This window comes from Crocodylus porosus, unplaced genomic scaffold (genome assembly GCF_001723895.1).
Source record: "Crocodylus porosus isolate Cpor-Errol unplaced genomic scaffold, CroPor_comp1, whole genome shotgun sequence".
NCBI lineage: Eukaryota > Metazoa > Chordata > Crocodylia > Crocodylidae > Crocodylus > Crocodylus porosus.
This window is the reverse complement of record NW_017728917.1, coordinates 10,026,949-10,040,322: the sequence shown is the minus strand read 5'-3', so window position 1 is coordinate 10,040,322 and position 13,374 is coordinate 10,026,949. Positions and strand designations below refer to the sequence as shown.

The 13,374-nt window shown below is 46.7% G+C and overlaps 1 protein-coding gene across 1 annotated transcript in view; it reads right to left on the bottom strand.

The window, feature by feature from the left end:
* Positions 1 to 2,542, bottom strand: part of FAM19A4 (family with sequence similarity 19 member A4, C-C motif chemokine like) — a 75,137-nt gene extending 72,595 nt beyond the window's left edge. Inside the window, exon 1 of the mRNA XM_019536681.1 lies at positions 2,433 to 2,542. The gene's annotated coding sequence lies outside the window, so the exon portion shown is untranslated. The remainder of the gene's footprint in view (positions 1 to 2,432) is intronic.
* Between the last annotated feature and the right edge of the window lie 10,832 nt (positions 2,543 to 13,374).

Genomic DNA, 13,374 nt, shown 5'->3' with positions numbered 1-13,374 from the left:
CTACAAAAGAATGCCATTGTGTTCACTGGATATTTAAGAATTTAGGAATGAGACCTTAACTGGAAGCGTTCCCAACACATTCCCCACTTTAAATATACATATCAGTGAGAGACAGCGCCTCCTTTAAGAGGCTCACGTTCCATAAAATAATTGGCATAATGAAATGCATATGCCATATACTGCATGAAATGATCAATCGACATAAAAACAGAGAAGATCCTTGTAATGACTTAGCATCATCGTTGAGCTATTCAGAGCCATCCTGTTTTACTGAACATAGCAGAACAGGGGAGGACTGGGAAGGTAGGAAAATCACCAGCATACACCGTAGGTTAGTTGAGATAAATTAAAACCCTTTTCTCTCTGACTAGGTATGCCAAAAACCACGCTCATGCTGTGCTAACATATGCTTATGCAGCATTAGACATGCAATGAACAGAAGAGCTGAAGCGTGCATCCACTCCCTAAAACCTGAACTTCCGTGCCAGAGCTGGTCGTTTCAAAGAGGAACTGCCCATTGCCGGGTCTAAAGACACATGAACAGGAACAGATATTTAGCTCCAACTCCCCAAAGACCTAACTATCCTGACAGCGGAAGGTGTTTGCTTCCTAGTCAACCATTTTTTTTAAACTGGATTTTGTGTCTCATCACTAATGTTTCATGTGCTCTAAAGAAAATGTCAAACAATGCCTCCTGGAAGCAGATCCCACATTGGAGGTGTTCTTTTGAAACCGTTTCCACTCATTTATAATCGCCATTGAGTTCAGTCAACCGAGGTCAAAGAAAGGGGGCATCCTTCGTAGGCCCGATCCCACGGGTGACTCAGTGCAATCAACAGGAACTGAAGGTACCGAACATCTTGCAGATTTGGGCCTTGTACATAAAGTGAGAGTGGCCTTTTTGTACAAAAAGTAGTAAAACAACATCTATAGTACATAGATTTGGCTTGACGCGACTGCTCTTATTTCCTACGATACACACAGAAGTTATTTCTTTGGAGGCACAATAAAAATATTTCTGTAGACAACAGGCAGTCGGCACATAGATTTGGCTTGACACAACTGCTCTTATTTCCTATGATACACAGAGAAGATATTTCTTTGGAGGCACAATAAAAATATTTCTGTAGACAACAGGCAGTCGAATTGCTTCTTTTCCAAACCATCTGAGGTCAAAAGAAGAATAAAAAGTCTGAACAATGGGCTAAATAACCAGGAGGCTGCAAGAGAGTTAGGAGATGCTTTGCAAGGCTCAACCTTCAATTCAGTGTGACACTGGTGCCCCCCAGTGGACTCGGAAGATGTTTTCCACCGCACCGACAAAGCCCGGTGACTGCGGTCAATTTGTCTGATGGTTGTAATTACAGTTGTGCTTTAACGTATCAGAGGTGGGCTAAAATGGGGCTCATCTCCATTTTAAATTGTCCCAGGCCGATGAGAACGGAAGAAGTTCACTCGACTGTGCATCTGTAATGCAGCAAAAAGACATAAAATGCTTTCCAGCTTTCGTCACTACTAGAAAAATCTCCTGAAATCTCATCTGCGGAATACATGGCAATTGCTCCGTCTGAAACTTTGCTTCTTATCATTGTCTCTCGAAACCAAGAAATCCCCTCGAAAGTCTCACGCTTGGTACAAAACCTCCGATTTGAGAGCTCTTTTGTGTGTGAATGAACTGCCCGTGCAAACTAAGTTTTGTCATTAATCATATTAATGTGCTGGTGTCAGGGACTCCTCCGTTCACCCTCCTACCTTTCCCACCACACCCAAGTCCTGCCGCTGCGTTTTTTTCTTCCACCGATATGATCCACTCTCAGGTTTTGTAGACGGGAAGTGACATACTCCTACTTCAGCAGGATCTAGCCCCAACTGCCCTTTGACCACAGGTTAGTGGAACTTCTACACCCACTCTTCTCTGTCCCACCTTGCACAAACACAGGGAAAGGAAAGGATTGGGCAGAGTTAAGTCAGTGCACAATAGTAATTTCCAGCTAGTATAAGCAGAAAATTACTGCCATGCTCCTGGACAGCAAAAAGAGTAGGTAGGGAATTCTGGATCTGACCATCACAGTTATTTCCCCATTATATTCATAAGGTCCAGAGCAATGTGCCCCCCCAATAGCAAAGGGAGGAGTTCTTGTAACACCCTAGCTACTTTGGCACCCGCCCCCACCCTTGCATTTCGCAGATCACCAAATTTTAGGGCCAGAAGATACCATCAGGATCAAGTTGAATCTCCCTGTGTAACGTAAGTCATGGGGCCTGACTCAGTAGCTCCTGTATTCAGTCCTAAAACTTCTGCTCAACCTGCGGCATAGCTTCCAGGAAGACTTCCAGTCTGTATCTAAAGACTTCAAATAGCGGAGAATGCATCACGTCCCTGCCTAAGCTGCTTGAAGGGTTAAATTTACCCTGCTTTAAAAAACATGCACCTTATTTGTAGTGTAGATTTATCCCGATTCACATTCCAGGCATCTGGCTTGTTAGGCCTTTTCTGCTAGAGGAACGCGCTCTCGAATAGCAGAGATCACTGCTCCAAGCCAGGGCCTGGCACAACTTTACCCTCTATTTCCAGAAACTAGGCACAGCTCCTTTATTCACTGTCAAGTGGCTTTTCAGAAAGTGAATAAATCTTGTCATGCTTTTCTGCACCATATCCAGTTTTTCCACCATCTGTTTGGACAGTTTGACACCAAACCTGAACACGGTATCCAACGGTGCTGATCTCAATGATGCCACACACACAGGTAACACCATTTCCTGACTCCGGTTCTCCAGCTAATACTTCTAGAAACTTGCTAGTCCCAGTTTTCTACCCGGACTTGTATTACACATGGTCCTATTATACTCGAAAGGAAAAGCACTGCTTTTGATTTCATCTCTTTAGCTGAATTCCAAGATATTCCCCAAATCTCATCATTGTAGCAGTGCTTGAAAGGACCAGAGGAATGCAAAAATCTAGACCTCCTGGTTTGGAGATGATACCTTTTATTAGGCCAACTAAGAAAGTGCAAAAAAAATTAAAGGACCAGATTTTTTTTCCATCTGTACGTTGTATTTAGCACCTGACTGCCTAAGTAGTCCATAGCCCACCCCAGCTGAGTGTTATGACCTTAACAAATGAGATGACTTACCAGTTTTGTGTAGGTGAGGATAAAGTGCTATAGGATGCACACAATGGACCCAATTCTCCTCTTATTCCACATCAGGTGACAGCATCGGCTTTAGTACAGCTGCTCCCAGTTTATAGCAAGATGTCCAGGAGGAAACCGCAGGCTCCACTGGCGTGAACTACATAGCTTAAACTAAACCGGAGTACAAAAGCTTGTCAAGCTGCAGGACGGTTAGGAAAGTGAGGTAGCTCAAGCTACACGGTGGATGCCTCCCATTTCAAAAACTAAGCACGTAGCCTAAGTCCAGTTACTCGGGGAGACTGCAGACAGTTCCCAGCACCTTTCAGACTCCAGCAGACACACAACAGGCTTCGCCAGCAATTTTTAAAACATCTGAGCAAAACAAACCCTCTCAAAGTGCCTTTTTATGACATCACATTCCCCGCTCCGCTGGTGGCCTTTCAATCTGTCACAGCTAGTCAGCCCTTTCCACAGGAATATTTCAAAACCTTATTTACCAGCAACTGGGAGGAAGAGGCAAAACACTACTGATGAGACCTAAATAAAACAAAATCCATATTCTCCCTTGACTAATGGGATGTGTTATTATATGCCAGAGGCCTGGGGTGCTCACCTCTGCAGTGCCCATGCTGTATACACACATACACACTGCTGGACACGCAATGTGCTTCGGTGGAAACATCTGCTTTCATCTTCTGTCACAATGGAGGTGCCCCATAGGAACAGCCCTCTTCCTCCACTGATGAGGATTTTAGACATATTGTGCATGGCTGAAAGGAGGGCAGGGGGCTGGTAGACACCTGAGCAAGCCTGGCCCTCCATCCTACCTACTATTAGCAGCCTTCATTTAGTTCTGCAATGGAACGAGACTCCCTAGGTGGGAATCTGACCCTGGGAGCTCACGTTGGGAAGCCAAAACTGGGCAGCTCAGCAATGGACTTCTCTAATCCTTACCTTCCTTTTGCTTCATTCCCTTTTTTCAGGGTCAAATCCTGGGAGGAGCTGAGGGCAGGGAGGAAGCATCCACACTGTGTGCATAGAGTACAGAGCCAGCATCCCACACTGGCGCTTCGGGTCTATTGGCACAAGACCAGGCCGATTTCATCGCCTCCGGCCTGGTTTCCAGCACGTTTGCAATGCAGTGCAGCAGACCAGCCAATGGGAGTCATGGGGAGGAGGGGGGTAAGCACGCCCAGAAATTGGGCCTGAGATGTTTTGAGTTGGGCACCCAAAAAAAGTGGAGGAGGACCCCAAAGCTGGAAACACTGGCCTTGCCAGGGTCAGAAACCGGAGTCGCAAAGCCAGAGAGCAAGCTGGGATCGGGAGCAGAGCGCTCTGGAGCAAGGCAGCCAGTGCTTCGATGCACATCTGCTGACAGCCCGGATACTGCTGCCTCTCCCTGCATGGCCAACCTGCCCTTCACACCTGGCTCCTATCCCACCCCCACAGCAGGGAGGGGTACCAAAGAACATAGCCCCCCAAGCTGCACCTGGGGCCAGGACTGCGGCAAGCCCTACGGCCTCCATTCTCCACCATGCAAAGCAGGAGCTCAGTTCAGACAGAGCCTGGGCTGCAGTTGCTTATTGCATCACCAAAACTTGATGAGAAGAAAAGAAAGCCCAACCAGAGCTGCAAGGGCCACTCCATAAACACGGGTATGAGTCACGAGTGACACATTTTATAACGCAGCCCCACACGTCCAGGATTGTGATGCTGACTCCCGTATCGCCACCTATCTAGCCAGGAACCGGTCATCTTGGTGTGTGCTGTTGTTCACCAGCTCCACCTCCCAGCCTGCTGCCTCATGCAAGGCAGAGCTACTCATAACCCAAGTCATCCCGAGGCAATGGTATCAGCACTCGCATTTTTGCAAATGGGGCGTGCAATAACAACCCCCCTATCAATTCCATCATTAAATCCAGCACCTGGAAACCAACAATGCAGCAGGCTTGCATGAAGGGCTACAACTGGCATGGACTTTGCAAAAGATCTGCCGTAAAATGACGACTCTGTAAGAGATGGGGGGGCGGGGAATCTCTAGTTTCCCTCTTCTACAGATGCTGTAGTTCAGCGGCGATTGCTGACAACCGTTTGTCCAATGGTCACTCCTCGTTTTCCATAATTCACTGCCTGAAAGTAAAATACTGCTAATAGGCTGGCAGGGCATGAGAACTAGCGTGAGGACTTGAAGCAAGATCGATAAATAATTGCACTTAAAAGATTAACCCAGTCTTGCCCAGTCTTTTTCCTTAGTCAAATAGCTACGAGTATAGCCAGAAGAGGGCTCTCGCAGATTTTCAGTTTGAGGATTACTCTGGATACAAGCGTCTAATGTGATACAGGTGCTTTCAGAGCCCATGCAGACAGCAGATCAGGTCACCGCTGTGCAATATATGCACCGAGTTGTTAAGTCACCAGAAGTCTCACAAGGTTTCCTAAAGTGACGGACCGTCGCCTAACAAGTCAGGTCATGTGAAGGGTGCAATCACGGCTGGGAAAAAAAAGGCAGACTTGGGCATATCTCTTTACTTATTCTTGAGCCACCAGCCCTGCCACACCAAAAGTACCCTGGGAGAGAAATTATATATATATATATACACATGCACACAACTTTGTTACGGTATTAAAAAGTATTCCAGTTTGCAATTTGCTTGCTTTAGCCACAGCCCGGTGAGAAGTCACCACCCCACAGCTGTACCCAACAGACATGTCTCCCCCCGCACAGGCCCCTGGGAGGCCACTGTCTTGCCTTGCCCATCTCCTGTCACCCCCAGATCCAAAGTGACTCCAAATTATTAACAGTGGGGTCCCTTAATTATTTTCCACTTCCACGATGCACCCAGCATAAGAGACTTCTTCCACACTGGTAAAACCCTATCATTTCCATACTCCTTCCTTCCCCCTAGAAACTAATCTGCCTCTTTTCCAACTCGACTCTTCAGTCCTTCTCTCCAACCCTCTCTAGTTCCCCTTCTTCCCTCTCCCTGCACCTCAAGCAGGCTGCAAAATGCAGTTTCCCCATCCAACAGATGTTCCTTGCAGCACCATGGGGAAGTCCAGCAGTCGATGGGGTGCCCGGCAGTCGAGGAGCAAACCCCCCTGGAAGTCAGCTGCAGGGTCAGCTGGGGAAAGATGTGACCTCCAAGTGCTGGCAGGCTCCTCTAGCTGCTCTGAAAAGCAAAATGGAGTACTGGAAGTCCCCTGGCCAAGACAAGGACGGAAAAGGGCTGGTAGCAGATGAGGAGGAGAACAGGCTCCAGCCCCCCTACGACTGGCTCTTCAAGTTTGTGGTTGGGACCAGGCAGGTGGGAAAGCACACTGCAGGCTGTCACTGGCTGACACTGCCCAGACTTCTCCCTATACTTGGTTTTACTGTCCCCAGTGAAAGAGAGAGCTTGCAGGGATGACCTGGTGCAGTCCCTATGCGACTCGTAACAGGTCTGGGGAGGGAAGATGCAGAATCAGGCTTCCCTGCTGTTGTCCCTGGCTTTACTTCACTTGTTAACTTGAGGCCACAGTGATCAGCCTCCGGTGGAAAAGCAAGAGCCCAGCTCCTATTTCCTTTCAACCCCAACGATCGATTCACACCCGTTTATGTCTTCAAGGCCTTTTCACAAAGTGGGGGGGGGGAGGGATAGGGAAAAAAAAAAACTCAGCTTTGTTTTTCACATGAAGGCTGAGGCTGTCTTCCATGAAGCCTGGCTCTGTTAACAAGGAGCAGCCCTCCTGCTGTGCATGCTGCACGATTGCTGCCTCACTTCCCATATCTCTGCCATAGGCCTCTGAAAAATAGCGCTTCACCTCCTCTTTCCTCCCAGGCTGCTTTCCTACCAAGGCCCCGAGCCTTTGCCCACCACTAGCAGAGCTAAGTCTCCAACTACTGCCCGCCTGCCAGGGGCCCCGAATGAAGAAGCTAAGAAAGAGTGTGGGATTTCTCTTGTTCCTCTTGCATCCACTGAGCCCTTTTCCTACAAGCTGCATTCAAGGAACAGTATCAAGATGATCTGAGTAATGACAAATATTTCAAAATACCTGGGACTCATCTGGGCTGAGAATCTATATCTATATCTGCACAGATATCTATATGTATATAGATATCAATAGAGAGAGAGAGCAAGAGAGAGAGAGAGATCTGTATCTATATATTTATATAGAGGTAGAAAGAGATATCTGTATCTATATACATCTTTCTATCGATCGATCGATCAATAGATGGATCTAAAAAACACACACACACATACACACACACAAATATGTGTGTGTATATCTATCAATCTATCGATAGATTGATAGATATACACACATTTTTTCTAAAGCAGTCAGATCCACAACCCCAGTCTTTACACACTCACGAAGTTGCAAAAGCTTGGAAAAGTTTTGTTTCTGAATGGATTTCATGGGTATATTAACTAGGGCAGTGGTTCTCAACCTTTTAAGCTCAAGGCACCCCTTAGAAAATGCCAGCTCTTCATTTTCCCTCGTTTTGGCCAACATAAAATATTATTATTATTAATAAGAAGAAGAAAACTAAAAAGAGGACAATTCTTCTGTTGCAAAGAACTCAGAAAGATCACAACAGATCAAAACGATTTTAACACTTAGTTGAAATCTCTGGGTTTATCCTACGAATCCTGTTTGTACACCTACTGGTACTAACCGTGTGACACCCTCAAAAGGTCCTCCTGGGCCCCTAGTTGGGGATACACAGCACAGCACAAAGCATGTTCACACTCAAATACGAGATGGGTATGAGCACCCAACCTCGGCAAGCCTGTCCAGTCAACTCCTCAAGTTTCCAATGCATTCTCCTGCCAATAATCTGATGAAAGTCCACCCCCGCCGTATGTTATTCATTTCTAGTCTGCTGCAACACATTTCTCTCCCAATACGTTGGCTACAGCTCAAACTCACTGTCTAGATAAGCAAATGAGGTCTGGCATCAGCAACCAGGTGGACCTTCCCAGACAGGCAGCAATAATCCTGCGATCTGTCTCCCACGGGTGTTTGTGCCCTTGTCCGAGGAACATGATAGCCCTACATTGTAAAAGGGCAGGACAGCCAACCTGCTGCTCTTGGCAGGAGGTCACAGGGCCAAAATGTGTGTGCCTTGTCGAGACAGATAAGGAAACCCTTTCCCAGATCCTTTCCCCCCAGCAGCTTCAAAGCAAAACCCTTTTGTCTCTGGAAGGCACACTCTAGTCAAACACATGTTACCAGGCTCAAAAACACAGGGTACTTGGGTGAAGTGTAATGGGCTGTGAAAAACAGATCCAGGGAGATAACCTGGTGGTCCATTCTGCCCTTAAAAAGTCTATGAAGAGTTTGAAAAAAGGAGAGTTTGAGGTAATTAACTACTCCCCAATCAGGATGCCGATGTATTGATTTTTTGCCTGTTTTTAATTTCTCATTGGAGATGAGCTGAGATTCTCTTTTCAACCAAGATTCTTCTTGTAAATCGATCCCTTTTAGGCCCATTTGACCTACCAGTGTCTCTTTAATGATTGATGAACGGGAACGCAAAAGTGAAATTCTCTCAACCTTAACGGCTCCCCTCTGAATTGCCTTCGCCGTGCCAGGTCCACGAGGGACATTTTTAAAAAGACTTGCAGAGTGCATGTCACTGATTCACATTCCAGGTTGATAGCACGCAGCATTTCCATAGCCTTGTAATATGTGAAGCAGCCGCGCAAGCCGAGAAAGGGCCATTAGCGAGAAACGTTAACAGGACTATTTAAATGAAAACTCACTGTTATTAAAGATGCACTACATCTTGGGGACCACAACAGGCATTTGTTAGGTCTTTTACCTTGCTATTGGCCACTAATTGAATGCAAAACAGCATCATTAATGCAAAAAAAAAAAGAATGAGGAAAATAGTTTATTTTCCCTCCAAGTGAAAGCCTCCCCTTACAGATGACAAGGTTCTTGGCCACGATTAGCAAGAAGACAGCCTGCAGGTACCAGCTCACCAGCACATGCCATTGCATTCAAAAAGGAAAAATAAAATGAAAGGGTTAGCTTGGATCTCAGCCTTGCCCAGAAACAGAAAGATGCTCTTGGCACTACTTTGAGCACATGCCTTGAGTTTTTCTGTTGCTACAGGGGGGTGTTGTGATAAGAGAACGGAGCCTGATACTGTTCCCTGCCCACACGCCTCATCCCTGCCAACGGGGGGTTGACAAAACCCCATCCTAGGACCACAAATACAGTGTATTAAAAGGCAAAACCAGGCCTGGTTGGCTTGTCCAAGGTCTTCCCACCAAGATCACATGCGCTGCCTGTTCAGGTTATTTCCATGCTTGGTTATTAACTGGTCGTATTAACACAGCACCTTAAAGCCAGTGTCATGGACTAGGGTGTCACTGTGTTACATGCTGCACCATGCACGCAACAAAATCCCTGTCCTATATAGCTTACAATCCAAATGCAAGACAAGAGACCAATGGAGGAATAAAAGAAACAGAAGCGTTTACAGTCAGCAGGATCAGAAACGCCTTCAGCATACCAGTAGCCTAGCCACTGGCAAGGGGTTTTTTTTTGTAGGCATCACAAAGGAGAGCTTCCAGGTGGGGTTTTTGAGGAAAGATAATGGAGGAAGGTTTGATGATACGTTGAAGCTTAGTCAGGCACTCTTCCTAAGTAATGTGTACCACGAAGGGCCTGGAAAAGGAAGATGGGATAGAAAGAAATGGGGGCCAGGAGTGCGATTTAGGGCCTGAATTTTTTACGGTGTTCCAGAGCCAGCAAAGGGGAGAGAGGAAGGCAGGGGAGGAACAATAGTTAGAAACAGTGGCACGAAAGAGCAGAGATGCAATTGGTGTGGAAGGAAGAAAGATTAAAGTGGACAGAGGTCAAATATAAATCAGGAATGAAGTGGGTGCAGGTGGGCAACCTAGGGGGCTTTCCCCCACACCCACCATGCCTTCCCTTTACTAGAAAATGATTTGGAAAGAAGTCATCAGACCCCTGCGAGTTCCTTTCAAAGCAGCTTCTATTTTATTCTCGTGAGATGTGAAAAGTCAACCTGGTGATTACCGTAAGCCTTGAGGGAAATCGAGCCCCTCCTTTAGTCCACACGCTGACGTGAGGCACCAGTGGCATGAAACAAAGAAAGATGCGACTACTCGGTTCAGCAGAGGACTACAGCGTCCATCAGACCACAGACATTTCCAGTGCACGGTATCCTCACGTGGTCATTCTCCTTCACACGTTAGTATGCTAAAGGATACGGGATGAGATAACTGAAAACGTAATGATTTTGCTTGTGTCAGATAGAGCTGCACTATATCCAGTTTCAGTCCTATCATAAGGAGCAACATTTTGGGGGTTTGGGTGGTTTAGGATAAATAGCTGGGTTATTGTTACATATAATACGAAGATCTACATGTCCAAGTATAGACCACTTTATAGCAACAGCGTGGCAAGAAAACCTCAGTTTGCTTGGCACTGTGGCTGAGGAGAGCCACACGGACAGACACGGGGCTGGTTTACCACCCCAGCTCATTTTGACTCCACACCAAATACACTTGGTTTTCTTAAACTTGACTTTCACCTTTTTCTTTTGCCATTCAAGTACATACACAGGAACTTCCTGATCATTTCTGTACCGTCAATAGCACTGTCCAAACTTATAACTGGGAAGAGCAGTATCTCATGAATTTTGAATTGTGCCGTCCCAACAACTAATCCTCAAAATTATTTTTCATTATCCTCACAAAAAGGTGGAGAGAGTCCAGAGCCACTCGTATAATTAGAGGCCTGAAGAGCAAGCCACACGAGGAAAGACTGACAGATATGGAAAAGAGAAGATTTTGGGGGGATTTGGTGGCAGCTTACAAATATATCGGGGAGAGCATCAGGGCTAGGCAAACAACTATTCACCAAAGCACCCCAGGGGAAAACCAGGAGCAATAGCCATAAACTCCTAGAAAGAGGTTTCAGACTAGATAGAAGGAAAAAGTTTGCGTGACCAGCCTCAGGAATAGACTCCCAGCGGGTGGTGCAGGTACCTACCCTGGAGATCTGCAAAAGGAGACTGGACGCACACCTTCCTGGGGTTATTTGACGTCCCTGCCCAAGCGCAGTGGGGGCTGGACCTGATGATTTCACGAGGTCCCTTCCAGCCCTACACTTCTGTGAACCTGTAAAAGAGGTAAAAATCATAGGTCCTCCCAGACCTATCACCCATCAGGTTAGTGCAGTTACGGCACACTCATTTCTGTAGCCAATGACCACATCCAGCCACCTTTGGTCTCCCCAGACGAAATGGCCAGGTGCCCATTTACAGCGGGTTTGGCCAGGCTCAGCCTTTGGCATGGGTCTAGAGTAGGAATCAAACGCCTGCCTCTGGAGCCTTTGAGAGAGGCCTTTACTTTCCCTTCTGCCCTAGTGAACGTGAGCGGTGCCCGGAGACCTCTTGACTGCCGCCACACATGCATCGGCTCTCCATTCAGGGTAAGTCATTAAGGTAGGTCATGATAGGAGTGGGGATTTGAGAAAATACAAAGCGCTGGGATCCCTTCACCTGAAGCTGCTTCTTCCCTTGGCTGCCCTCATTTTGCAAAATCACATCTTTCAGTGACCCTGCACAGCCACAAACATCTTGACTCTTGTAGTAAGAGGATTCAGTGGAAACCCTGAGACCGAATCCCCTTGCCCTGATACCAAGAACAACACATGCAAACCCTGAAAGTGAAGCACAATGACACTGAAAACAGTCGAAGGAAATAAAAGCCCCAGATTCTCACTGGTAAGTAGATTTAAGCCGATTCCTTGCAAATCGGCAGGTTTGGGTTCCCTCCCCCCACATCCCTAGTAAGAACGGCTGAACACCATGCAATAAAAATAAACACAGAGCAGATTTGACAGGTTTGCAATTAATTTTCATCGGCTCTTATTTACATCTTTGATTCTGGCAGTTTTCCTCTTCTGGGCGAGGAGAACCAGCTTCCATTACGTTGATATAGAGTGTAGCAAAAATCCATAACGTGGCAGGTGTTGGTTACTCATTTCATTGACACAAATATTATGTTTAATCAAGAATTAAAGTTGTAAGGCAAGCCAAGCAAGATGAGGGAGAGGAAAAAATTGCAGCTCAGACTAAGGTGCACACCTAAACTCATCCCCTTATACTCCAGCAGGCAATTGTTGGATACCAGTCCTAGAGGGTCACACCAGCTAGCCAGCAATACTGGGGTGAATGGCCTCCAGAGAACCAAGAAACTTCCTCTGGAGACAGGATGGCCAAGGACTTGGCACGCTGTTCTTCCCTCCAGACTGAAACTGCAAAGCCCGCAGATGCAGGATGGTTCTAGTTGGTAACCCAGGGAAGCCCTGTAGCACGGGTCTAAGGGAAAATTGTGGCCACCTGCCTATTAGAGACCTGTCCTAGAAAAATCCCTAGGAGGTGCTCAAGGAGTTCTCTGCAATGTAGTGCCTCTCCTGTGGGTATTTCCCAAACAGCAGCAAAGATCTTCAGTATACATTTCTAGTATACAGTGTAGAATTGTGATAAATGTATACTAGAAAGTCTAGAATTTCTAGTATACATTTATCAAAAGTCAAATCTTGCTCATCATCATAGTTTCATAGTTTGTAAGGTTGGAAGGGACCTGAGCAGATCATCAAGTCCGATCTCCTGCCATGGCAGGAAAGAGTACTGGGGTCAAATGACCCCAGCAAGGTGATCATCAAGCCTCCTCTTGAAGACCCCCAGGGTAGGAGCCAGCACCACTTCCCTTGGAAGTTGGTTCCAGATCCTAGCCGCCCTGACCGTGAAGTAGTGCCCAAAACTCACCATGTCCTTTTGGTAGTGGGGGGGGCCAAACACTGGACACAGTACTCCAGATGTTGGCTCACCAATGCAGAATAGAGGGGAATCATTACTTCTCTCCACATGCTCTAAACTAGCTTCCCAACTATGACAGTCATTTAAGGAGGCAAATCAGTGCTGGGAAGGATGAGAACCACCGAGCTGCAATCCTGCTATTGGAAAATGTTGCAATGGAAGGCAGTGACCCATGGACCTGATTTCTGGAAGGAACTGGACTGCTCTTGTTGGAGAGGAGTCAAGTCCCCTATCTTAGGCATCACTGTGCAATCACTATGAACTCAATATTCATACATTCATAGACAATGAGGGCTGGAAGGGAGCTCAGGAGGTCACATCTAGTCCAACCTCCTGCTCAAAGCAGGACCAGCCCCAACTACATCATCCCAGCCAGGGCTTTGTCTAGCCGTG